We start from the raw sequence: 26,774 nt of genomic DNA, 5'->3' as shown, positions 1-26,774 counted from the left end.
GGTGTGATGTCCACCCCGGGGTTCCCAGGAGGATCAGACTGAAGCTGGGACTTGGCCTGAAAGTGTCCCCTCGCATGGCCACCCCCTTCCCCTTCCTGCTCCTCTACTCCTGGTGCCCCTCCATCCAGGGGCCAGACCTTAAAGAGTCACCCGCAAGAGAATCCTGGTCCCAAAGGAGCCTTCTGGGGGACCCCTGCTGAGAGAGGTTGTGGGCATGGCCCGCTGGGGCTCTGCCCGACCCAGGGCTGAGAGATGCAACCTCCCAGCTCTGGGTCCCTGCAGGAAGTGTTGGCAAGCACAGGGCCAGTCCTCCAAAGGCCCAGGTGCAGGGAGCCCAGGCCAAGCAGCCTGTGGAAGAAGCCACATGCTGTGCCACCCCGGGGAACACGACTGCAGGCCACGGCCCTTCCCACCTCCTCCTCCTCCTCCTCCTCCTCCTCCCACCCCGCCCCCGCCCCCACATGGCACAGGGCCCAGAGACACCTCAGACACTTGCTACCCAAAGTGCAAAGGGCATCAGTTGCTCCTCCAAACCCCCCCCCAGCCCAGCAGACCGCGTTGTCCAGCCAGCCCCCGGGCCTCCCTGGGGTGCCCAGCACAAAAGTGCAGACACCCACCGGACCCTCAATCTCAGTTTTCGGATGTTTTTGCCACTCTAAGGACCCGCAGGCCAGCTGGGCCTTCTGGCAGGACAGAGAGCCCCGGAATCCGACGTGGAGAGGTGGGTATAGGTCCCCATGAGGAGGCGGTCCCCACCTCCGCGGCTATCCCCTTGCGGGGAGCGGCAGCCGCGGGGCCTCAGAGAAGACACCAGGCTGGGCCCCCACGGCACAGCGGGAGCACGTCCCCCGCAGGCCACTTAGCGACGGCGGCCAGCCGGCGGACGGTTGGGTTGCGCGAGACGCTGCGGCCGCCCTGCTACCGGGTTCCTGGGAGGGCGTCCTGGAACCAGCGTCCACACCAAGCCCTTGGAAGGCCCAGGCGACGGAGGAGCCCCGTCAGGCAGGGGCCGAGGACGGTGACGGCCCGGGCGGGGAGGAGCGTGTCAGGCAGGGGCAGAGGACGGTGACAGGTGATAGGCCGGGCGGGAAGGAGTCAGTCAGGCAGGGGCCGTGGAGGAGACGGGCTGGGTAAGGTTTAGGGTTAGTGTCAGGGCACAAGTCACAATCGCAAAGACCTGGAAGCCACCCGAGTGCCCATCGACCCACGAGTGGGTAAATAAAATGTGGCGCGTGGACACCACGGAGTGCTATTCGGCTGTGAGGAGCAGCGGTGAGGGGGCACCTCTCGTGGTTCTCCTGGCCAGAGCTGGAACCCGTTCCAGTAAGCCAGGTATCCCAAGAATGGACACACGAGCACCACGTGCTCGCGCTCACCAGCAAATGGGTACGAACCGATGGACACCTAAGTGGACACAGAGGAATCACCTTCTTCGGGTGGGTGTCGGGCGGGTGGGGGGAGGGGATGGGCATACACATCCATTAGGAATGGGGTGGGTACGCACCGACTGGGGGATGGGCGCACTTGAAGCTCTGACCCGAGGGGGGAGGCTGGGAGAGGGCAACGCACCCGACCTTAACATTGGTGCCCCCACAATATGCTGGAACAACATGAGAGGTAAATGAATAAGAGCACGGGGGGGGGGAGGGGGGCACGGGCAACACATGTCACCTTAATACTTGGACTCCCATCATCTGCTTGAAAAGAGAGAGAAAAGAAAATGCAATAATAGAGATAAGAGACACTTTTTCAAAATAATGAATCCGGCCGGGCGCTGTGGCTCACGCCTGTAATCCTAGCTCTTGGGAGGCCGAGGCGGGCGGATTGCTCAAGGTCAGGAGTTCAAAACCAGCCTGAGCAAGAGCGAGACCCCGTCTCTACTATAAATAGAAAGAAATTAATTGGCCAACTGATATATATATAAAAAATTAGCGGGGCATGGTGGCGCATGCCTGCAGTCCCAGCTACCCGGGAGGCTGAGGCAGAAGGATCACTCGAGCCCAGGAGTTTGAAGTTGCTGTGAGCTGGGCTGACGCCACGGCACTCACTCTAGCCTGGGCAACAAACCGAGACTCTGTCTCAAAAAAAAAAAAAAAAAAAAAAAAAAAATGAATCCGAAGAGAAAAGTAAAAGGAGGCCTGTGGAGCAGGTCTGGGTGTGACTCCGGATCCCCGAACATCAGGTGCCACCACCAAAGATTCCTACGTGTAGCCCATAGAACCCCAAAAGCAACGGGAGGAGTTCTGGTCACATACTCCCTCAAAATGACATCCTGGCCTTCTTCTGGAACTCCCTCCCCTCTCAGACTCTCAAGGTTTCCTCCAGCGTGTCGGCTCCCACAGAGCAGACCTTTGGTCTGAGACCTGACTGTCCAGAAGCCACGCATGCTGCCGCGTGGCGGCGGTGTCACGGCTCGGGACAAGAGGAGGCCCCACTGTGCGGGCTGGGGCGCCAGGCACCGCGGCGGGCGCCGAGGGTGGGGGTCACCCCCACCCCGGTCCGCCCCCGCACTCCCAGAAACGCGACAGAACCAGAGGCAAAAAAAAAAAGAAGAAGCCTACGGCACCCGGTATTCCCGGGCGGTCTCCCATCCAAGTTCTAACCAGGCCCGACCCTGCTTAGCTTCCGAGACCAGACGGGATCGGGCGCGTTCGGGGTGGTGTGGCCGTGGACGGCGGATGGCGCCCCTGCCCCGCTCAAGAAGCCGAGCCTCTCTGCGCTTCCCCGCCGCCTCCTCCCGCCCCAGGCCCCGCGCCGGGTCGGGCCTGTTGAGTTCGCCGGCCGGGTCCCGCGGGCTCCGAGGGACGGGGGTGACAAGCGGGGCGGGCAGGGAGCGGCGGGCTGGGGTTGGGGGCTGTCTCTGTATACACACACACTCACACTCACACTCACTCACTCACTCACACTCACACTCACACAAGATGCGCCTCCACGGCTGGACCCGCCAAGGTGGAGACCTTCAAGCCCCCCTCCTCTCCTTGCCTGGCCTCCTTCACCTCCCCGCCCCCCACCCCCAGCGCGCCTGGGCCGCTCACTGCGCACGGGCGGGAGGGGCGGGGCGCTCGCCCTTTGACCCCAGCCAGGGGCGGCCCTCCCCCACAACCCCTTTCAGCTGCGCCCCCCACCCTGTGGCCCGGCGGCCGCCTATTCTCCCGGGCCAGGGCTGGGGCACAGCGCACGGGGGAGGGGAGCCAGTGTATGGGGCGTCTCTCTCTCTCTCTCTCGGGGGATGTGTCCCATGGGTGGGGTGGGGTGGCGTGGTTTGTGGGGCGCTGAAGAAATCAGTCCCCTCCATCTCCTCCCTCTGGAAAACACCCAAGCCCTTGGAGAACTGCCGGCACCGCTACCGTGGGGGCCGGGACCCTCCTCTGTGTCCTCCTGTGGCCCAGTCCAAGGGGCCTGGGCCTGGCCGGGGCTGCATTGGACCCCAACCACCCTGGCGTGTGGACTCGCTAAAAATCGGCGATTTGATATTGGATTCCAGCGTCATTGAGGTCATTTCACTAATGAGTGCACCGCAAAGAGTTTCCTAATCCATCTGTGAGGGTGGCAACTGAAAGAGAATTTTAGAGCTGACAGAATAGGCGAGGAAAGGCATAGGAGATTTCCACACCCAGTAAGGAAGCCTTTCCCGAAGTGGAAGAAAGAAAGGAGCAAACAGAGACACCGGTAGCCCGCCCGGATCAGAGTCTGCCCCTGAGAGAAAGTACCCTGACCAGGTTCACCCGTGGGTGGGTCGCGAGCTAGCGGCATTCAGAAGAGCGAGGCCCGCAGTCTGTGCAGAAGACACCTGCACTCGGGTGTGTGTGGCGGCACAATTCACAAGCAGCTCCAGATGTTAAACCAAGGAGAAACCAGGGAGTTCCCAACGCCCCAGGTGTCCTCAGCCCACGACTGGCTGCTGTGGGAATGCGAAGCCCGGCTCCTTGTCTCAGAGCGGGGCAACCAGGAGGTGTGATGTCCACCCCGGGGTTCCCAGGAGGATCAGACTGAAGCTGGGACTTGGCCTGAAAGTGTCGCCTCGCATGGCCACCCCCTTCCCCTTCCTGCTCCTCTACTCCTGGTGCCCCTCCATCCAGGGGCCAGACCTTAAAGAGTCACCCGCAAGAGAATCCTGGTCCCAAAGGAGCCTTCTGGGGGACCCCTGCTGAGAGAGGTTGTGGGCATGGCCCGCTGGGGCTCTGCCCGACCCAGGGCTGAGAGATGCAACCTCCCAGCTCTGGGTCCCTGCAGGAAGTGTTGGCAAGCACAGGGCCAGTCCTCCAAAGGCCCAGGTGCAGGGAGCCCAGGCCAAGCAGCCTGTGGAAGAAGCCACATGCTGTGCCACCCCGGGGAACACGACTGCAGGCCACGGCCCTTCCCACCTCCTCCTCCTCCTCCTCCTCCTCCTCCCACCCCGCCCCCGCCCCCACATGGCACAGGGCCCAGAGACACCTCAGACACTTGCTACCCAAAGTGCAAAGGGCATCAGTTGCTCCTCCAAACCCCCCCCCCAGCCCAGCAGACCGCGTTGTCCAGCCAGCCCCCGGGCCTCCCTGGGGTGCCCAGCACAAAAGTGCAGACACCCACCGGACCCTCAATCTCAGTTTTCGGATGTTTTTGCCACTCTAAGGACCCGCAGGCCAGCTGGGCCTTCTGGCAGGACAGAGAGCCCCGGAATCCGACGTGGAGAGCTGGGTATAGGTCCCCATGAGGAGGCGGTCCCCACCTCCGCGGCTATCCCCTTGCGGGGAGCGGCAGCCGCGGGGCCTCAGAGAAGACACCAGGCTGGGCCCCCACGGCACAGCGGGAGCACGTCCCCCGCAGGCCACTTAGCGACGGCGGCCAGCCGGCGGACGGTTGGGTTGCGCGAGACGCTGCGGCCGCCCTGCTACCGGGTTCCTGGGAGGGCGTCCTGGAACCAGCGTCCACACCAAGCCCTTGGAAGGCCCAGGCGACGGAGGAGCCCCGTCAGGCAGGGGCCGAGGACGGTGACGGCCCGGGCGGGGAGGAGCGTGTCAGGCAGGGGCAGAGGACGGTGACAGGTGATAGGCCGGGCGGGAAGGAGTCAGTCAGGCAGGGGCCGTGGAGGAGACGGGCTGGGTAAGGGTTAGGGTTAGTGTCAGGGCACGAGTCACAATCGCAAAGACCTGGAAGCCACCCGAGTGCCCATCGACCCACGAGTGGGTAAATAAAATGTGGCGCGTGGACACCACGGAGTGCTATTCGGCTGTGAGGAGCAGCGGTGAGGGGGCACCTCTCGTGGTTCTCCTGGCCAGAGCTGGAACCCGTTCCAGTAAGCCAGGTATCCCAAGAATGGACACACGAGCACCACGTGCTCGCGCTCACCAGCAAATGGGTACGAACCGATGGACACCTAAGTGGACACAGAGGAATCACCTTCTTCGGGTGGGTGTCGGGCGGGTGGGGGGAGGGGATGGGCATACACATCCATTAGGAATGGGGTGGGTACGCACCGACTGGGGGATGGGCGCACTTGAAGCTCTGACCCGAGGGGGGAGGCTGGGAGAGGGCAACGCACCCGACCTTAACATTGGTGCCCCCACAATATGCTGGAACAACATGAGAGGTAAATGAATAAGAGCACGGGGGGGGGAGGGGGGCACGGGCAACACATGTCACCTTAATACTTGGACTCCCATCATCTGCTTGAAAAGAGAGAGAAAAGAAAATGCAATAATAGAGATAAGAGACACTTTTTAAAAATAATGAATCCGGCCGGGCGCTGTGGCTCACGCCTGTAATCCTAGCTCTTGGGAGGCCGAGGCGGGCGGATTGCTCAAGGTCAGGAGTTCAAAACCAGCCTGAGCAAGAGCGAGACCCCGTCTCTACTATAAATAGAAAGAAATTAATTGGCCAACTGATATATATATAAAAAATTAGCGGGGCATGGTGGCGCATGCCTGCAGTCCCAGCTACCCGGGAGGCTGAGGCAGAAGGATCACTCGAGCCCAGGAGTTTGAAGTTGCTGTGAGCTGGGCTGACGCCACGGCACTCACTCTAGCCTGGGCAACAAACCGAGACTCTGTCTCAAAAAAAAAAAAAAAAAATGAATCCGAAGAGAAAAGTAAAAGGAGGCCTGTGGAGCAGGTCTGGGTGTGACTCCGGATCCCCGAACATCAGGTGCCACCACCAAAGATTCCTACGTGTAGCCCATAGAACCCCAAAAGCAACGGGAGGAGTTCTGGTCACATACTCCCTCAAAATGACATCCTGGCCTTCTTCTGGAACTCCCTCCCCTCTCAGACTCTCAAGGTTTCCTCCAGCGTGTCGGCTCCCACAGAGCAGACCTTTGGTCTGAGACCTGACTGTCCAGAAGCCACGCATGCTGCCGCGTGGCGGCGGTGTCACGGCTCGGGACAAGAGGAGGCCCCACTGTGCGGGCTGGGGCGCCAGGCACCGCGGCGGGCGCCGAGGGTGGGGGTCACCCCCACCCCGGGCCGCCCCCGCACTCCCAGAAACGCGACAGAACCAGAGGCAAAAAAAAAAAGAAGAAGCCTACGGCACCCGGTATTCCCGGGCGGTCTCCCATCCAAGTTCTAACCAGGCCCGACCCTGCTTAGCTTCCGAGACCAGACGGGATCGGGCGCGTTCGGGGTGGTGTGGCCGTGGACGGCGGAGGGCGCCCCTGCCCCGCTCAAGAAGCCGAGCCTCTCTGCGCTTCCCCGCCGCCTCCTCCCGCCCCAGGCCCCGCGCCGGGTCGGGCCTGTTGAGTTCGCCGGCCGGGTCCCGCGGGCTCCGAGGGACGGGGGTGACAGGCGGGGCGGGCAGGGAGCGGCGGGCCGGGGTTGGGGGCTGTCTCTGTATACACACACACTCACACTCACACTCACTCACTCACTCACACTCACACTCACACAAGATGCGCCTCCACGGCTGGACCCGCCAAGGTGGAGACCTTCAAGCCCCCCTCCTCTCCTTGCCTGGCCTCCTTCACCTCCCCGCCCCCCACCCCCAGCGCGCCTGGGCCGCTCACTGCGCACGGGCGGGAGGGGAGGGGCGCTCGCCCTTTGACCCCAGCCAGGGGCGGCCCTCCCCCACAACCCCTTTCAGCTGCGCCCCCCACCCTGTGGCCCGGCGGCCGCCTATTCTCCCGGGCCAGGGCTGGGGCACAGCGCACGGGGGAGGGGAGCCAGTGTATGGGGCGTCTCTCTCTCTCTCTCGGGGGATGTGTCCCATGGGTGGGGTGGGGTGGCGTGGTTTGTGGGGCGCTGAAGAAATCAGTCCCCTCCATCTCCTCCCTCTGGAAAACACCCAAGCCCTTGGAGAACTGCCGGCACCGCTACCGTGGGGGCCGGGACCCTCCTCTGTGTCCTCCTGTGGCCCAGTCCAAGGGGCCTGGGCCTGGCCGGGGCTGCATTGGACCCCAACCACCCTGGCGTGTGGACTCGCTAAAAATCGGCGATTTGATATTGGATTCCAGCGTCATTGAGGTCATTTCACTAATGAGTGCACCGCAAAGAGTTTCCTAATCCATCTGTGAGGGTGGCAACTGAAAGAGAATTTTAGAGCTGACAGAATAGGCGAGGAAAGGCATAGGAGATTTCCACACTCAGTAAGGAAGCCTTTCCCGAAGTGGAAGAAAGAAAGGAGCAAACAGAGACACCGGTAGCCCGCCCGGATCAGAGTCTGCCCCTGAGAGAAAGTACCCTGACCAGGTTCACCCGTGGGTGGGTCGCGAGCTAGCGGCATTCAGAAGAGCGAGGCCCGCAGTCTGTGCAGAAGACACCTGCACTCGGGTGTGTGTGGCGGCACAATTCACAAGCAGCTCCAGATGTTAAACCAAGGAGAAACCAGGGAGTTCCCAACGCCCCAGGTGTCCTCAGCCCACGACTGGCTGCTGTGGGAATGCGAAGCCCGGCTCCTTGTCTCAGAGCGGGGCAACCAGGAGGTGTGATGTCCACCCCGGGGTTCCCAGGAGGATCAGACTGAAGCTGGGACTTGGCCTGAAAGTGTCCCCTCGCATGGCCACCCCCTTCCCCTTCCTGCTCCTCTACTCCTGGTGCCCCTCCATCCAGGGGCCAGACCTTAAAGAGTCACCCGCAAGAGAATCCTGGTCCCAAAGGAGCCTTCTGGGGGACCCCTGCTGAGAGAGGTTGTGGGCATGGCCCGCTGGGGCTCTGCCCGACCCAGGGCTGAGAGATGCAACCTCCCAGCTCTGGGTCCCTGCAGGAAGTGTTGGCAAGCACAGGGCCAGTCCTCCAAAGGCCCAGGTGCAGGGAGCCCAGGCCAAGCAGCCTGTGGAAGAAGCCACATGCTGTGCCACCCCGGGGAACACGACTGCAGGCCACGGCCCTTCCCACCTCCTCCTCCTCCTCCTCCTCCTCCTCCCACCCCGCCCCCGCCCCCACATGGCACAGGGCCCAGAGACACCTCAGACACTTGCTACCCAAAGTGCAAAGGGCATCAGTTGCTCCTCCAAACCCCCCCCCCAGCCCAGCAGACCGCGTTGTCCAGCCAGCCCCCGGGCCTCCCTGGGGTGCCCAGCACAAAAGTGCAGACACCCACCGGACCCTCAATCTCAGTTTTCGGATGTTTTTGCCACTCTAAGGACCCGCAGGCCAGCTGGGCCTTCTGGCAGGACAGAGAGCCCCGGAATCCGACGTGGAGAGCTGGGTATAGGTCCCCATGAGGAGGCGGTCCCCACCTCCGCGGCTATCCCCTTGCGGGGAGCGGCAGCCGCGGGGCCTCAGAGAAGACACCAGGCTGGGCCCCCACGGCACAGCGGGAGCACGTCCCCCGCAGGCCACTTAGCGACGGCGGCCAGCCGGCGGACGGTTGGGTTGCGCGAGACGCTGCGGCCGCCCTGCTACCGGGTTCCTGGGAGGGCGTCCTGGAACCAGCGTCCACACCAAGCCCTTGGAAGGCCCAGGCGACGGAGGAGCCCCGTCAGGCAGGGGCCGAGGACGGTGACGGCCCGGGCGGGGAGGAGCGTGTCAGGCAGGGGCAGAGGACGGTGACAGGTGATAGGCCGGGCGGGAAGGAGTCAGTCAGGCAGGGGCCGTGGAGGAGACGGGCTGGGTAAGGGTTAGGGTTAGTGTCAGGGCACGAGTCACAATCGCAAAGACCTGGAAGCCACCCGAGTGCCCATCGACCCACGAGTGGGTAAATAAAATGTGGCGCGTGGACACCACGGAGTGCTATTCGGCTGTGAGGAGCAGCGGTGAGGGGGCACCTCTCGTGGTTCTCCTGGCCAGAGCTGGAACCCGTTCCAGTAAGCCAGGTATCCCAAGAATGGACACACGAGCACCACGTGCTCGCGCTCACCAGCAAATGGGTACGAACCGATGGACACCTAAGTGGACACAGAGGAATCACCTTCTTCGGGTGGGTGTCGGGCGGGTGGGGGGAGGGGATGGGCATACACATCCATTAGGAATGGGGTGGGTACGCACCGACTGGGGGATGGGCGCACTTGAAGCTCTGACCCGAGGGGGGAGGCTGGGAGAGGGCAACGCACCCGACCTTAACATTGGTGCCCCCACAATATGCTGGAACAACATGAGAGGTAAATGAATAAGAGCACGGGGGGGGGAGGGGGGCACGGGCAACACATGTCACCTTAATACTTGGACTCCCATCATCTGCTTGAAAAGAGAGAGAAAAGAAAATGCAATAATAGAGATAAGAGACACTTTTTAAAAATAATGAATCCGGCCGGGCGCTGTGGCTCAGCCTGTAATCCTAGCTCTTGGGAGGCCGAGGCGGGCGGATTGCTCAAGGTCAGGAGTTCAAAACCAGCCTGAGCAAGAGCGAGACCCCGTCTCTACTATAAATAGAAAGAAATTAATTGGCCAACTCATATATATATAAAAAATTAGCGGGGCATGGTGGCGCATGCCTGCAGTCCCAGCTACCCGGGAGGCTGAGGCAGAAGGATCACTCGAGCCCAGGAGTTTGAAGTTGCTGTGAGCTGGGCTGACGCCACGGCACTCACTCTAGCCTGGGCAACAAACCGAGACTCTGTCTCAAAAAAAAAAAAAAAAAATGAATCCGAAGAGAAAAGTAAAAGGAGGCCTGTGGAGCAGGTCTGGGTGTGACTCCGGATCCCCGAACATCAGGTGCCACCACCAAAGATTCCTACGTGTAGCCCATAGAACCCCAAAAGCAACGGGAGGAGTTCTGGTCACATACTCCCTCAAAATGACATCCTGGCCTTCTTCTGGAACTCCCTCCCCTCTCAGACTCTCAAGGTTTCCTCCAGCGTGTCGGCTCCCACAGAGCAGACCTTTGGTCTGAGACCTGACTGTCCAGAAGCCACGCATGCTGCCGCGTGGCGGCGGTGTCACGGCTCGGGACAAGAGGAGGCCCCACGGTGCGGGCTGGGGCGCCAGGCACCGCGGCGGGCGCCGAGGGTGGGGGTCACCCCCACCCCGGGCCGCCCCCGCACTCCCAGAAACGCGACAGAACCAGAGGCAAAAAAAAAAAGAAGAAGCCTACGGCACCCGGTATTCCCGGGCGGTCTCCCATCCAAGTTCTAACCAGGCCCGACCCTGCTTAGCTTCCGAGACCAGACGGGATCGGGCGCGTTCGGGGTGGTGTGGCCGTGGACGGCGGAGGGCGCCCCTGCCCCGCTCAAGAAGCCGAGCCTCTCTGCGCTTCCCCGCCGCCTCCTCCCGCCCCAGGCCCCGCGCCGGGTCGGGCCTGTTGAGTTCGCCGGCCGGGTCCCGCGGGCTCCGAGGGACGGGGGTGACAGGCGGGGCGGGCAGGGAGCGGCGGGCCGGGGTTGGGGGCTGTCTCTGTATACACACACACTCACACTCACACTCACTCACTCACTCACACTCACACTCACACAAGATGCGCCTCCACGGCTGGACCCGCCAAGGTGGAGACCTTCAAGCCCCCCTCCTCTCCTTGCCTGGCCTCCTTCACCTCCCCGCCCCCCACCCCCAGCGCGCCGGGGCCGCTGACTGCGCACGGGCGGGAGGGGCGGGGCGCTCGCCCTTTGACCCCAGCCAGGGGCGGCCCTCCCCCACAACCCCTTTCAGCTGCGCTCCCCACCCTGTGGCCCGGCGGCCGCCTATTCTCCCGGGCCAGGGCTGGGGCACAGCGCACGGGGGAGGGGAGCCAGTGTATGGGGCGTCTCTCTCTCTCTCTCTCTCTCTCTCTCGGGGGATGTGTCCCATGGGTGCGGTGGGGTGGCGTGGTTTGTGGGGCGCTGAAGAAATCAGTCCCCTCCATCTCCTCCCTCTGGAAAACACCCAAGCCCTTGGAGAACTGCCCGCACCGCTACCGTGGGGGCCGGGACCCTCTGTGTCCTCCTGTGGCCCAGTCCAAGGGGCCTGGGCCTGGCCGGGGCTGCATTGGACCCCAACCACCCTGGCGTGTGGACTCGCTAAAAATCGGCGATTAGATATTGGATTCCAGCGTCATTGAGGTCATTTCACTAATGAGTGCACCGCAAAGAGTTTCCTAATCCATCTGTGAGGGTGGCAACTGAAAGAGAATTTTAGAGCTGACAGAATAGGCGAGGAAAGGCATAGGAGATTTCCACACCCAGTAAGGAAGCCTTTCCCGAAATGGAAGAAAGAAAGGAGCAAACAGAGACACCGGTAGCCCGCCCGGATCAGAGTCTGCCCCTGAGAGAAAGTACCCTGACCAGGTTCACCCGTGGGTGGGTCGCGAGCTAGCGGCATTCAGAAGAGCGAGGCCCGCAGTCTGTGCAGAAGACACCTGCACTCGGGTGTGTGTGGCGGCACAATTCACAAGCAGCTCCAGATGTTAAACCAAGAGGAAGCCAGGGAGTTCCCAACGCCCCAGGTGTCCTCAGCCCACGACTGGCTGCTGTGGGAATGCGAAGCCCGGCTCCTTGTCTCAGAGCGGGGCAACCAGGAGGTGTGATGTCCACCCCGGGGTTCCCAGGAGGATCAGACTGAAGCTGGGACTTGGCCTGAAAGTGTCCCCTCGCATGGCCACCCCCTTCCCCTTCCTGCTCCTCTACTCCTGGTGCCCCTCCATCCAGGGGCCAGACCTTAAAGAGTCACCCACAAGAGAATCCTGGTCCCAAAGGAGCCTTCTGGGGGACCCCTGCTGAGAGAGGTTGTGGGCATGGCCCGCTGGGGCTCTGCCCGACCCAGGGCTGAGAGATGCAACCTCCCAGCTCTGGGTCCCTGCAGGAAGTGTTGGCAAGCACAGGGCCAGTCCTCCAAAGGCCCAGGTGCAGGGAGCCCAGGCCAAGCAGCCTGTGGAAGAAGCCACATGCTGTGCCACCCCGGGGAACACGACTGCAGGCCACGGCCCTTCCCACCTCCTCCTCCTCCTCCTCCTCCTCCTCCTCCCACCCCGCCCCCGCCCCCACATGGCACAGGGCCCAGAGACACCTCAGACACTTGCTACCCAAAGTGCAAAGGACATCAGTTGCTCCTCCAAACCCCCCCCCAGCCCAGCAGACCGCGTTGTCCAGCCAGCCCCCGGGCCTCCCTGGGGTGCCCAGCACAAAAGTGCAGACACCCACCGGACCCTCAATCTCAGTTTTCGGATGTTTTTGCCACTCTAAGGACCCGCAGGCCAGCTGGGCCTTCTGGCAGGACAGAGAGCCCCGGAATCCGACGTGGAGAGCTGGGTATAGGTCCCCATGAGGAGGCGGTCCCCACCTCCGCGGCTATCCCCTTGCGGGGAGCGGCAGCCGCGGGGCCTCAGAGAAGACACCAGGCTGGGCCCCCACGGCACAGCGGGAGCACGTCCCCCGCAGGCCACTTAGCGACGGCGGCCAGCCGGCGGACGGTTGGGTTGCGCGAGACGCTGCGGCCGCCCTGCTACCGGGTTCCTGGGAGGGCGTCCTGGAACCAGCGTCCACACCAAGCCCTTGGAAGGCCCAGGCGACGGAGGAGCCCCGTCAGGCAGGGGCCGAGGACGGTGACAGGTGACAGGTGACAGGCCGGGCGGGAAGGAGTCAGTCAGGCAGGGGCCGAGGAGGAGACGGGCTGGGTAAGGGTTAGGGTTAGAGTCAGGGCACAAGTCACAATCGCAAAGACCTGGAAGCGACCCGAGTGCCCATCGACCCACGAGTGCGTAAATAAGATGTGGCGCGTGGACACCACGGAGTGCTATTCGGCTGTGAGGAACAGCGGTGAGAGGGCACCTCTCGTGGTTCTCCTGGCCAGAGCTGGAACCCGTTCCAGTAAGCCAAGTATCCCAAGAATGGACAAAGGAGCACCACGTGCTCTCGCTCACCGGCAAATGGGTACGAACCGATGGACACCTAAGTGGACACAGGGGAATCACCTTCATCGGGTGGGTGTCGGGCGGGCGTGGGGAGGGGGTGGGCATACACATCCATTAGGAATGGGGTGGGTGCGCACCCACTGGGGGATGGGCGCACTTGAAGCTCTGACCCGAGGGGGAGGGGGGGAGAGGGCGATGTACCCGACCTTAACATTGGTGCCCCCACGATACGCTGGAACAACATGAGAGGTAAATGAATAAGAACACAGGGGGGAGGGGGGCACGGGCAACACATGTCACCTTAATACTTGCACTCCCATCATCTGCTTGAAAAGAGAGAGAAAAGAAAATGCACTAATAGAGATAAGAGACACTTTTTAAAAATAATGGATCCGAAGAGAAAAGTAAAAGGAGGCCTGTGGAGCAGGTCTGGGTGTGACTCCGGATCCCCCAACATCAGGTGCCACCACCAAAGATTCCTACGTGGAGCCCATAGAACCCCAAAAGCAACGGGACGAGTTCTGGTCACATACTCCCTCAAAATGACATCCTGGCCTTCTTCTGCAACTCCCTCCCCTCTCAGACTCTCAAGGTTTCCTCCAGCGTGTCGGTTCCCACAGAGCAGACTTTTGGTCTGAGACCTGACAGTCCAGATGCCACGCATGCTGCCGCGTGGCGGCGGTGTCGCGGCTCGGGACAAGAGGAGGCCCCACGGTGCGGGCTGGGGCGCCAGGCACCGCGGCGGCGGGCGCTGAGGGTGGGGGTGACCCCCAGGCAGGCCTCCGCGGCGCTCCCAGAAAGGGGACAGAACAAGAAGCCAAAAAAAAAAGAAGAAGCCTACGGCACCCGGTATTCCCAGGCCCGACCCTGCTTAGCTTCCGAGACCAGACGGGATCGGGCGCGTTCGGGGTGGTGTGGCCGTGGACAGCGGAGGGCGCCCCTGCCCCGCTCAAGAAGCCGAGCCTCTCTGCGCTTCCCCGCAGCCTCCTCCTGCCCCAGGCCCCGCGGGGGCCTGTTGAGTTTGCCAGGGGGGGGGCGGTCGGGCTCCCAGGGACAGGGCGGGGGGGGGGGGGGGGGGGGGGGGGTTGACGGGCAGGGCGGGGCGGGCAGGGAGGTGCGGGCCGGGGTGGGGGGCTGTCTCTCTACACACACACACACACACAGACACACAGACAACACACACACACTCACACTCACACTCACTCACTCACACTCACACAAGATGCGCCTCCACGGCTGGACCCGCCAAGGTGGAGACCTTCCAGCCCCCCTCCTCTCCTCGCCTGGCCTCCTTCACCTCCCCGCCCCCCACCCCCAGCGCGTCGCCACCGCCGCCGCCGCCGCCAATGACTGCGCACCCGCAGGGGGCTCGCCCTTTGACCCCAGCCAGGGGCCGCCCTCCCCCACAACCCCTTTCAGCTGTGCCCCCCGCCCTGTGGGTGGGCGGCCGCCTATTCCCCCGGGTCAGGGCTGGGGCACAGCGCATGGGGGACGGGAGCCAGTGTATGGGGCGTCTCTCTCTCGCGATGTGTCCCATGGGTGGGGTGGGGTGGCTTGGTCTGTGGGACGCTGAAGAAATCAGTCCCCTCCATCTCCTACCTCTGGAAAACGCCCAAGCCCTTGGGGAACTGCCTGCACCGCTACCCTGGGGGCCGGGACCCTCCTCTGTGTCCTCCTGTGGCCCAGTCCAAGGGGCCTGGGCCTGGCCGGGGCTGCATTGGACCCCAACCACCCTGGCGTGTGGACTCGCCAAAAATCGGCGATTAGATATTGGATTCCAGCGTCATTGAGGTCATTTCACTAATGAGTGCACCGGAAAGAGTTTCCTAATCCATCTGTGAGGGTGGCAACTGAAAGAGAATTTTTTTTTTTTTGAGACAGAGTCTCGCTTTGTTGCCTAGGCTAGAGTGAGTGCGGTGGCGTTAGCCTACCTCACAGCAACCTCAAACTCCTGGGCTCAAGCAATCCTTCTGCCTCAGCCTCCCAAGTAGCTGGGACTACAGGCATGCGCCACCATGCCTGGCTCATTTTCCTATATATATTAGTTGGCCAATTAATTTCTTTCTATTTACAGTAGAGACGGGGTCTGGCTCTTGCTCAGTCTGGTTTCGAACTCCTGACCTCGAGCAATCCGCCCGCCTCAGCCTCCCAGAGAGCTAGGATTACAGGCTTGAGCCACCGCGCCCGGCCTGAAAGAGAATTTTAGAGCTGACAGAATAGGCGAGGAAAGGCATAGGAGATTTCCACACCCAGTAAGGAAGCCTTTCCCGAAATGGAAGAAAGAAAGGAGCAAACAGAGACACCGGTAGCCCGCCCGGATCACAGTCTGCCCCTGAGAGAAAGTACCCTGACCAGGGTCACCCGTGGGTGGGTCGCGAGCTAGCGGCATTCAGAAGAGCGAGGCCCCGCAGTCTGTGCAGAAGACACCTGCACTCGGGTGTGTGTGGCGGCACAATTCACAAGCAGCTCCAGATGTTAAACCAAGGAGAAGCCAGGGAGTTCCCAACGCCCCAGGTGTCCTCAGCCCACGACTGGCTGCTGTGGGAATGTGAAGCCCGGCTCCTTGTCTCAGAGCGGGACAACCAGGAGGTGTGATGTCCACCCCGGGGTTCCCAGGAGGATCAGGCTGAAGCTGGGACTTGGCCTCAAAGTGTCCCCTCGCATGGCCACCCCCTTCCCCTTCCTGCTCCTCTACTCCTGGTGCCCCTCCATCCAGGGGCCAGACCTTAAAGAGTCACCCGCAAGAGAATCCTGGTCCCAAAGGAGCCTTCTGGGGGACCCGTGCTGAGAGAGGTTGTGGGCATGGCCCGCTGGGACTCTGCCCGACCCAGGGCTGAGAGATGCAACCTCCCAGCTCTGGGTCCCTGCAGGAAGTGTTGGCAAGCACAGGGCCAGTCCTCCAAAGGCCCAGGTGCAGGGAGCCCAGGCCAAGCAGCCCGTGGAAGAAGCCACATTCCGTGCCACCCCGGGAACACGACTGCAGGTCACGGTCCCCCACCCTCCTTCTCCTCCTCCTCCTGCACCCCCCGGACATGGTGCAGGGATCAGAGACACCTCAGACACTTGCTACCCAAAGTGCAAAGGGCATTAGTTGCTCCTCCAAACCCCCCGCCCAGCAGACCGCGTTGTCCAGCCAGCCCCCGGGCCACCCTGGGGTGCCCAGCACAAAAGTGCAGACAAACACCGGACCCTCAATCTCAGTTTTCGGATGTTTTTGCCACTCTAAGGACCCGCAGGCCAGCTGGGCCTTCTGGCAGGACAGAAAGATCCGGAATCCGATGTGGAGAGCTGGGTGTACGTCTCCATGAGGATTCGGTCCCCACCTCCGCGGCTCTCTTCTTGCGGGGAGCAGCAGCCGCAGGGCCTCAGGGAAGACACCAGGCTGGGCCCCCGTGGCACATTGGGGGCACGTCCCCCGCAGGCTACTTAGGGAGGGCTGCTGGAGACTGCTGCGGCCACCCTGCTGCTGGGTTTCTGGAGGGCTTCCTGGAAGCAGCGTCCACACCAAGCCCTTGGAAGGCCCAGGCGACAGAGGAGCCGGTCATGCAGGGGCCAAGGATGGTGACAGGCCGGACGGGAAGAAGTATGTCAGGCAGGGGCAGAGGACGGTGACAGGCCGGGCGGGAAGGAGCCGGTCAGGCAGGGGCAGACGACGGTGACAGGCCGGGCGGGAAGGTGTCGGTCAGGCAGGGGCTGAGGACGGTGTCGGGTTGGGTGGGGAGGAGTGAGTCAGGCAGGGGCAGACGACGGTGACAGGCCAGGCGGGAAGGAGCCGGTCAGGCGGGGGCCCAGGACTGTGACGGGCCTGGCCGGGGAGGAGTGCGTCAGGCAGGGGCAGAGGAGACGGGCTGGGTAAGGGTTAGGGTTATAGTTAGGGCACAATTCACAATCGCAAAGATGTGGAAGCGACCCGAGTGCCCATCCATCCAGCACGGCATTAATAAAATGTGGCGCGTGGACACCACAGAGTGCTATCCGGCTATGAGGAGCAGCGGTCAGGGGGCACCTCTCGTGATTTTCCTGGCCAGAGCTGGAATCCGTTCCAGTAAGCCAAGTATCCCAAGAATGGACACACGAGCACCACGTGCTCGCGCTCACCAGCAAATTGGTAGGAACGGATGGACACCTAAGTGGACAGAGGAATCACCTTCATCAGGTGGGTGTCGGGCGGGTGGGGGGAGGGGATGGGCATACACCTCCATTAGGAATGGAGTGGGTGCGCACCGACTGTGGGATGGGCGCACTTGAAGCTCTGACCCGAGGGGGGAGGCTGGGAGAGGGCGATGTACCCGACCTTAACATTGGTACCCCCACAATACGCTGGAACAACATCAGAGGTAAATGAATAAGAACACAGGGGGAAGGGGGGCACGGGCAACACATGTCACCTTAATACTTGTACTCCCATCATCTGCTTGAAAAGAGAGAGAAAAGAAAATGCACTAATAGAGATAAGAGACACTTTTTAAAAATAATGGATCCGAAGAGAAAAGTAAAAGGAGGCCTGTGGAGCAGGTCTGGGTGTGACTCCGAATCCCCCAACATCAGGTGCCACCACCAAAGATTCCTACGTGTAGCCCATAGAACCCCAAAAGCAACGGGACGAGTTCTGGTCACATACTCCCTCAAAATGACATCCTGGCCTTCTTCGGGAACTCCCTCCCCTCTCAGACTCTCAAGGTTTCCTCCAGCGTGTCGGTTCCCACAGAGCAGATGCTGTGTGGATCTGGCCGTATCCACACACCCAGGGGAGACAGGCAGGCAGGGCGCTGTGTGGAACTTGCTGTGTCCATACACCCACTGGAGATGGGCAGGAAGGGCGCTGTGTGGACATGGCTGTTTCCACTGATCCACGGGAGTCGGGCAGGCAGGGCGCTGTGTGGATCTGGGTTTGTCCACAAACCCACGGGAGACGGGCAGGCAGGGCACAGTGTGGATCTGGCTGTGTCCACTCACACACGGACGACGGGCAGGCTGGGTGCCGTGTGGAACTGGCTGTGTCCACACACCCACGGGAGACAGGCAGGCTGGGCGCCGTGTGGAACTGGCTGTGTCTACACACCCACGGAAGACGGGCAGGCAGTGCGCTGTGTGGATCTAGATGTTTCCACACACCATGGGATATGGTCATGCAGGGTGCTGTGTGGATGTGGCTGTGTCCACACACCCACGGGAGATGGGCATGCAAGGCGCCGTGTGGAACTGGCTGTGTCCACTCACCCATGGGTGACGGGCACACAGGGCGCAGTATAGAACTGGCTGTGTCCACTCACCTAAAGGAGACGGGAAGACAGGGCGCAGTGTGGATATGACTGTGTCCACTCACCCATGGGTGATGGGCAGGCAGAGCTCTGTGTGGATCTGGCTATGTCCACACACCCACCGGAGACGGGCTGGCTGGGCGCCGTATGGATCTGGGTGTGTGTACTCACCCATGGGAGACAGTCAGGCAGGGCGCAGTGTAGATCTGGCTGTATCCACTCACTCACGGGAGATGGGCTGGCAGAGCGCAGTGTGGATCTTGCCATGTCCACACACCCACGGGAGACGGGCAGGCAGTGTGCAGTGTCGATGTCGCCGTGTCCACACACCCACGGGAAATGGGCAGGCAGGGCGCTGTGTGGATCTGGCTGTGTCCACTCATCCACGGGAGACGGGCTGGCAGAGCGCAGTGTGGATCTTGTTGTGTCCACACACCCACGGGAGACGGGCAGGCAGGGCGCAGTGTGGATCTGGCTGTGTCCACTCACCCACGGGATATGGGCTGGCAGGACACAGTGTGGATCTCGTCGTGTCCACACACCCACGGGAGACCGGCAGGCAGGGCGCAGTGTGGAAATGGCTGTCCTCACATCCTCGGGAGACGGGCAGGCAGGGCGCAGTGTGGATCTGGCTGGGTCCACACAACCACCGGAGATAGGCAGGCAGGGGGCATTGTGGATCTGGCTGTGTCCACTAAGCCACGGGCCAAGGTCAGGCAGGGCCCTGTGTGGATCTGGCTGTGTCCACTCACCCACGGGAGACGGGCTAGCAGGGCGCAGTATGGATCTTGCCGTGTCCACACACCCTCGGGAGTCGGGCAGGCAGGGTGCAGTGTGGATCTGGCTGTGTCCGCACACCCACGGGAGACGGTCAGGCAGGGGGCTGTGTGGAACTGGCTGTGTCCACACACCCACCAGAGATGGGCAAGAAAGGCTCTGTGTGGATGTGGCTGTCTCCACTCACCCACAGAACATGGGCAGGCAGGGCGCAGTGTGGAACTGGCTGTTTCTACTCAACCATGGGAGACGGGCAGGCAGGGCGCTGTTTGGATCTGGCTGTGACCACACACTCAAGGGGACGGGCAGGAAGGGCGCTGTGTGGAACTTGCTGTGTCCACACACCCACCGGAAATGGGCAGACAGGGCGTAGTGTGGAACTGGCTGTATCCACACGCCCATGGGACACTATTAGACAGCGTGCTGTGTGGATGTGGCTGTGTCCACTCACCCACCGGAGATGGCCAGGCTGGGCACCGTTTTGATCTGGCTGTGTACATTCACAAATGGGATACGGTCAGGCAGGGCGCTGTGGGGATCTTGCTGTGTCTACTCACCCACGGGAGACGGGCAGGCAGGGCGCAGTGTGGAACTGTCTGTGTCCACTCACCCACGGGAGACGTACAGGAAGGTCGCAGTGTGGATGTGGCTCTGTCCACTCACCCACGGGAGACGGGTAGGCAGGGCGCAGTGTGGATATGGCTGTGTCCACTCACCCAAGGGAGATGGGCAGGCAGGGCGCAGTGTGGATCTGCCCGAGCACACACACCCATGGGAGACGGGCAGGCAAGGCGCGTGTGGATGTGGCTGTGTCCACTCACCCACGGGAGACGGGCAGGCAGGGCACAGTGTGTAACAGGCTGTGTCCACTCACCCACGGGAGACGGGCAGGCAGGGCGCAGTGTGGATCTTGCCGTGTTCACACATCCACATCAGACAGGCAAGCAGGTCGCAGTGTGGAACTGTCTGTGTCCTCTCATCCACGGGAGACGTACAGGAAGGTCGCATGTGGATGTGGCTGTGTCCACTCACCTACAGGAGACGGGCAGGCAGGGCAGAGTGTAGAAGTGGCTGTGTCCACTCACCCAAGGGAGACGGGCAGGAAGGGCTCTGTGTGGAACTGGCTGTGTCCACTCACTCACGGGAGATGGACAGGCAGGGCGCAGTGTGGATCATGCTGTGTCCACACACCCATGGGAGATGGGCAGGCACGGCGCAGTGTGAATGTGGTGGCTGTGTCCCCTCACCCACGGGATCGGGGAGGCAGGGTGCAGTGTGGAACTTGATGTGTCCACACACCCACCGGAGACGTCAGGTAGGGCGCTTTGTGGAACTGGCTATGTCCACAGACCCATGGGAGTCGGTCAGGCAGGGTGCTGTGTGGATGTGGCTGTGTCCACTCACCCACGGGAGACGGGCAGGCTGGGTGCCGTGTGGATCTGGCTGTGTCCACTCACCCACAGTAGATGGGCAGGCAGGCACTGTGTGGATGTGGCTGTCTCCACTCACCCACGGGAAACGGGGAGGCAGGGCACAGTGTGGATCTTGCCGTGTCCATACACCCACGGGAGACGGGCAGGCAGGGTGCAGTGTGGTTCTGGCTGTGTCCACACACCCACGGGAGACAGGCACGCTGGGTGCCGTGTGGACCTGGCTGTGTACCCACACCCACGGGAGATGGGTAGGCAGGGCGCAGTGTGGATGTGGCTGTGTCCACTCACCAACCGGAGACGGGCAGGTAGGGCGCAGTGTGAAACTGGCCTTGTCCAAACACCCCCGGGAGATGGACAGGCAGGGCGCTGTGTGGATGTGGCTTTGTCCACACACCCACGGGGGAGGGCAGGCAGGGCGCAGTGTGGATCTGGCTGTGTCCACTCACCCACGGGCCACGGGCAGGTAGGGTGCAGTGTGGATATTGCCGTGTCCACACATCCAAGGCAGACGGGCAGGCAGGGCGCAGTGTGGAACTGGCTGTGTCCACTCACCCACGGGAGACGTACAGGAAGGTCCCAGAGTGGATGTGGCTGTGTCCACTCACCCACGGGAGATGGGCATGCAGGGCACAGTGTGGAACTGGCTGTGTCCACTCACCCACGGGAGACGGGCAGGAAGGGCTCTGTGTGGAACTGGCTGTGTCCACTCACTGACGGGAGACGCATAGGCAGGGTGCAGAGTGGATCTTGCTGTGTCCACACACCCATGGGAGATGGGAAGGCACAGTGCAGTGTGAATGTGGCTGTGTCCACTCACCCACAGGAGACGGGCAGGCAGGGTGCAGTGTGGAACTTGCTGTGTCCACACAACCACCTGAGACGTCAGGTAGGGCGCTGTGTGGAACTGGCTGTGTCCACAGACCCATGGGACACCGGCAGACAGGGCACAGTGTGGAACTGGCTGTGTCCACTCACCCACGAGAGACAGACAGGCAGGGCACAGTGTGGAACTGGCTATGTCCACTCACCTATGGGTGACGGGTAGACAGGGCGCAGTAAGGAACGTGCTGTGTCCACACACCCACCGGAGACGGGCAGGCAGGGCGCAGTATAGATGTGGCTGTGCCCACTCACACACGGGAGACGGGCAGGCAGGGCGCAGTGTAGATCTGGCTGTGTGCACACACCCATGGGAGACTGCCAGGCAGGGTTCTGTGTGGAACTCGCTGTGTCCACACACCCACGGGAGACGGGCATGCAGAGTGCAGTGTGGTTCTGGCCGTGTCCACACACCCATGGGAGACGGGCAGGCAGGGCGCCGTGTGTATCTGGCTGTGTTCACTCACCCACAGGAGACGGGCAGGCATGGTGCAGTGTGGATCTGGCTGTGTCCACACACCCATGGGAGACGTCCAGGCTGGGCGCCGTGTGGATCAGGTTGTGTCGACAAACTCATGAGAGATGGGCAGGCAGGGTGCTGTGTGGATCTGGCTATGTCCACTAACCCACGGGAGACGGGCAGGCAGGGCACGGCGCTGTGTGGATCTGGCTGTGTCCACACACCCCCCGGAGACGGGAAGGCAGGGCGCTGTGTGGATCTGCCTGTGTCTACTCACCCACGGGAGACGGGCAGGCAGGGCGCAGTGTGGAACTGGCTGTGTCCACTCAACCACGGGAGACAGGCAGGTAGGGCACAGTGTGGATCTTGCCCTGTTCACACACTCATGGGAGACGGGCAGGCAGGGCCCAGTGTTGAACTGGCTGGTTCCACTCACCCAGGGGTGTCGGGCAGACAGGGCGCAGTGTGGAACTGGCTGTGTCCACACACCCACGGTAAACGGGAGGCAGGGCGCAGTGTGGATGTGGTTGTGTCCACTCACCCACGGGAGACGGGCAGGCAGAGCGCAGTGTGGAACTGGCTGTGTCCACACACCCACGGGAGATGGGCAGGCTGGGCGCCGTGTGGATCTGGCTGTGTCCACACACCCATGTGAGACGGGAAGGCAGGGCGCATTGTGGAACTGGCTGTGTCTACACACCCACGGGAGACGGGCAGGTTGGGCGCCGTGTGGATCTGGCTGTGTCCACACACCCATGGGAGATGGGAAGGCAGGGCGCATTGTGGAACTGGCTGTGTCCACTCACCCATGGGTGATGGGCAGGCAGGGCACAGTGTGGAACTGGCTGTGTCCACACACCCACGGGAGACGGGCAGGCAGGGCGCAGTGAGGATTTGGCTGTGTCCACTCACCCACGGGAGATGGGCAGGCAGGGCGCCGTGTGGAACTGGCCGTGTCCACACACCCACGAGAGACGGGCAGGCAGGGCACAGTGTGGATGTGGCTGTGTCCACTCAACCACGGGAGATGGGCAGGGAGGGCACAGTGTGGAAATGGCTCTGTCCACTCACCCATGGGAGATGGGCAGGCAGGGTGCAGTGTGGATCTTGCCGTGTCCACACACCCACGGGAGACAGGCAGGAAGGGCGCAGTGTGGATGTGGCTGTGTCCACTCACCCACGGGAGACGGGCAGGCAGTGCGCAGTGTGGATCTTGCTGTGTCCACACACCCACGTGAGACAGGTGGGCAGGGGGCACTGTGGATGTGGCTGTGTCCACTCACCCACGGGAGACGGGAAGGTAGGGCACAGTGTGGAACTGGCTGTGTCCACTCACCCACGGGCCACGGGCAGGTAGGGCGCAGTGTGGATCTTGCCTTGTCCACGCACCCACAGGATATGGGCAGGCAGGGCGCAGTGTGGAACTGGCTGTGTCCACTAACCCATGGGTGACAGGCAGACAGGGCACAGTATGGAACTGCCTGTGTCCACACACCCACGGGAGACGGGCAGGCAGGGCGCTGTGTCGATGTGGCTGTGTCCACTCACTCACGGGAGACGGGCAGGCAGGGTGCAGTGTGGATCTTGCCATGTCCACACACCAATGGGAGCAGGGCAGGCTGGGCGCTGTGTGGATCTGGCTGTGTTCACACACCCACGGGAGACTTGCAGGCAGGGCGCAGTGTGCATCTGGCTGCGGCGACTCACCCATGCGTGACGGGCAGGCAGGGCCCAGTATGGAACTGGGTGTGTCCACACTCCCACTGGAGACGGGCAGGCAGGGCACTGTGTGGATGTGGCTGTCTCCACTCACCCACGGAAAATGGGCAGGCAGGGCGCAGTGTGGAACTAGCTGTGTCTACTCACCCACGGGAGACGAGCAGGCAGGGCGCTGTGTGGATCTGGCTATTCCACACACCCATGGGATACGTTCAGGCAGGGCGCTGTGTGGATCTGGCTGGGTCCACACACCCACCTGAGAGGGGCAGGAAGGGCGCTGTGTGGAACTTGCTGTGTCCACACACCCACCGGAGACGGGCAGGCAGGGCGTAGTGTGGAACTGGCTATGTCCACACAGCCATGGGAGACTGTCAGGCAGGGGGCTTTGTGGATGTGGCTGTGTCTACTCACCCACCCGAGATGGGCAGGCTGGGCACCGTGACGATCTGGCTGTGTCCACTCACCTACGGGAGACGGGCAGGCAGGGGGCAGTGTGCATGTGGCTGTGTCTACTCACCCATGGGAGACGGGAAGGTAGTGCACAGTGTGGAACTGGCAGTGTCCACTCAACAGTGGGCGAAGGGCAGGTAGGGCGCAGTGTGGATCTTGCCTTGTCCACACACCCACGGGAGATGGGCAGGCAGGGGGCAGTGTGGAACTGGCTGTGTCCACTCACCCATGGGTAACAGGCAGACAGGGCACAGTATGGAAATGGCTGTGTCCACACACCCACGGGAGACGGGCAGGCAGGGCGCAGTGTGGATGTGGCTGTGTCCACTCACCCACGGGAGATCGGCAGACAGGGCTCTGTGTGGAACTGGCTGTGTCCACTCACCCACGGGAGATGGGCAGGCAGGGTGCAGTGTGGATCTTGCCGTGTCCACACACCCACGGGAGACAGGCAGGCAGGGCGCAGTGTGGATCTGGCTGTGTCCACTCACCCACGGGTGATGGACAGGCAGGGCGCAGTGTGGAACTGGCTGTGTCCACACACGCACCGGAGACGTGCAGGTAGGACTCTGTGTGGAACTGACTGTGTCCACACACCCATGGGAGACGGGCAGGCTGGTCGCCGTGTGGATCTGGCTGTGTCCACACACCCTCAGGAGACGGGCAGGCAGGGCGCAGTGTGGATCTAGCGGTGTCCACTCACCCATGGGTGATGGGCAGGCAGGGCACAGTGTGGAACTGGCTGTGTCCACACACCCACGGGAGACGGGTAGGCAGGGTGCAGTGTGGATTTGGCTGTGTCCACTCACCCACGGGAGAAGGGCAGGCTGGGCGCCGTGTGGATCTGGCTGTGTCCACACACCCATGAGGGACGGGCAGGCAGCGCACTGTGTGGAACTGGCTGTGTCCACACACCCACGGGAGATGGGCAGGTAGGGCGCAGTGTGGAAATGGCTGTGTCCACTCACCCACGGGAGACGGGCAGGCAGGGTGCAGTGTGGGTCTTGCTGTGTCCACACACCCATGGGAGACGTGGAGGCTGGGCATCGGGTGGATCTGGTTGTGTCGACACACTCATGGGAGACGGGCAGGCAGGGCGCTGTGTGCATCTGGCTATGTTCACTAACCCACGGGAGATGGGCAGGCAGGGCGCAGTGTTGTGTGGATCTGGCTGTGTCCACACACCCACGGGAGAAGGGCAGGCTGGGCGCCGTGTGGATCTGGCTGTGTCCACTCACCCACGGAAGACGGGCAAGGAGGGCGCATTGTGGATCTGGCTGTATCCACACACCCACGGGAGACTTGCAGGCAGGGCGCAGTGTGCATCTGGATGTGTCCATTCACCCATGCGTGACGGGCAGGCAGGGCCCAGTGTGGAACTGGATGTGTCCACACCCCCACCGGAGACGGGCAGGCAGGGCGCTGAGTGGATGTGGCTGTCTCCACTCACCCACGGAAGATGAGCAGGCAGGGCGCAGTGTGGAACTAGCTGTGTCTGCTCACCCAAGGGAGACGGGCATGCAGGGCGCTGTGTGGATCTGGCTGATTCCACACAGCAATGGGATATGTTCAGGCAGGGCACTGTGTGGATCTGGCTGTGTCCACACACCCACGTGAGACGGGAAGGAAGGGCGCTGTGTGGAAATTGCTGTGTCCACACACCCACGGGACACGGGCAGGCAGGTCGCAGTGTGGATGTGGCTGTGTCCACTCACCAACGGGAGACGGGAAGACTGGGCACATTCTGGAACTGGCTGTGTCCACTCACCCATGGGAGATCGGCAGACAGGGCTCTGTGTGGAACTGGCTGTGTCCACTCACCCACGGGAGATGGGCAGGCAGGGTGCAGTGTGGATCTTGCCGTGTCCACACACCCACGGGAGACAGGCAGGCAGGGCGCAGTGTGGATCTGGCTGTGTTCACTCACCCACGGGTGATGGACAGGCAGGGCGCAGTGTGGAACTGGCTGTGTCCACACACGCACCGGAGACGTGCAGGTAGGACTCTGTGTGGAACTGACTGTGTCCACACACCCATGAGAGACGGACAGGCTGGTCGCCGTGTGGATCTGGCTGTGTCCACACACCCATGGGAGACGGGAAGGCAGAGCGCATTGTGGAACTGGCTGTGTCCATACACCCTCGGGAGACGGGCAGGCAGGGCGCAGTGTGGATCTAGCTGTGTCCACTCACCCATGGGTGATGGGCAGGCTAGGCGCAGTGTGGAACTGGCTGTGTCCACTCACCCATGGGAGACGGGCATGCAGGGCGCAGTACGGATGTGGAGGTGTCCACTCACCAAAGGGAGATGGGCAGGCAGGGCTCTGTGTGGAACTGGCTGTGTCCACTTACTCACGAGAGACTGGCAGGCAGGGCGCCGTGTGGATGTGGCTGTGTCCAAAAACCCAAGGGAGACAGTCAGGCAGGGCGCAGTGTGGATGTGGCTGTGTCCACTCAACCACGGGAGACGGGCAGGCTGTTCGCCATGTGGATCCGGCTGTGTCCACTCACCCACGGAAGACGGGCAAGGAGGGCGCAGTGTGGATCTGGCTGTGTCCACACACCCACGGGAGACTTGCAGACAGGGCGCAGTGTGCATCTGGATGTGTCCACTCACCCATGCGTGACG

General features: G+C 62.3%; 3 pseudogenes; all 3 read right to left on the bottom strand.

The window, feature by feature from the left end:
- Positions 1-2,554: 2,554 nt before the first annotated feature.
- Positions 2,555-2,673, bottom strand: LOC142873679 (uncharacterized; annotated as a pseudogene).
- A 3,822-nt stretch (positions 2,674-6,495) lies between these two features.
- Positions 6,496-6,614, bottom strand: LOC142873668 (uncharacterized; annotated as a pseudogene).
- A 3,819-nt stretch (positions 6,615-10,433) lies between these two features.
- Positions 10,434-10,552, bottom strand: LOC142873646 (uncharacterized; annotated as a pseudogene).
- Positions 10,553-26,774: the final 16,222 nt, after the last annotated feature.

Source organism: Microcebus murinus, chromosome 10 (assembly GCF_040939455.1).
Source record: "Microcebus murinus isolate Inina chromosome 10, M.murinus_Inina_mat1.0, whole genome shotgun sequence".
NCBI classification, from domain to species: Eukaryota; Metazoa; Chordata; class Mammalia; order Primates; family Cheirogaleidae; genus Microcebus; species Microcebus murinus.
The sequence above is the reverse complement of the archived record's forward strand: the minus strand, read 5'-3'. Positions and strand labels throughout refer to the sequence as shown.